The following is a 721-nucleotide window of genomic DNA, read 5'->3' as shown; positions in this document are numbered from 1 at the left end:
TCTGAGGCTGTTTTGCTGTATTTGTTTTCCTCTTCCCCATGTGGAAATGGTTCCTAGTTTGATGGTTTCTGTGCTCAGAGGTAGAATCTTTGTAAGCAGATGGCTCAGTGAATTCCGTTGATATGTGCATGTGCAGAGGGAGAGATGGCTTTTTTACTTAAATCAAAAGGGGAGAAAAACACTTCTAGGTTAACCTTTGCTTTGGTGGGCAGTGGCAGGGAGGGCTTTTCAAAAGAGTCATCTCTTAATATGACATGAAGGAAACACAAAGGTAGGCTCATGAAAAGCGCTTGTCTCGGTTGAATAGGGTCCTAAAACGAAGGCCCACATTCCCCTTCTTAACATTCTACTGGGGAAATACATCTGAAATCTAGTATTTGTTGAGCAGCTGTTCATGCAATCTCTGTGCTATCAGGAATATACAAATGAATACTAAAGAGGCTGACCCTTCAAATACTGTCTAAGTCACAACTGTTATCTTAGCTAAATGTGTACTATTTCAAAGCTGCACAACAGAAAATCCCGCCCCTGACCCAAGGTACTCTTGTCTTTACCTTAAGAGGGAAGGGGCCCGGCACGGTGGCTCACACCTGTAATCACAGCCCTTTGGGAGGCCCAGGTGGGCAGATCACGAAGTCAAGAGATCAAGACCATCCTTGTCAACATGGTGAAACCCTGTCTCAACTACAAATACATAAATTAGCTGAGCATGGTGGTGCGT

The sequence above is a fragment of the Callithrix jacchus genome, chromosome 5, assembly GCF_049354715.1.
Source record: "Callithrix jacchus isolate 240 chromosome 5, calJac240_pri, whole genome shotgun sequence".
NCBI lineage: Eukaryota > Metazoa > Chordata > Mammalia > Primates > Cebidae > Callithrix > Callithrix jacchus.
The sequence above is the reverse complement of the archived record's forward strand: the minus strand, read 5'-3'. Positions refer to the sequence as shown.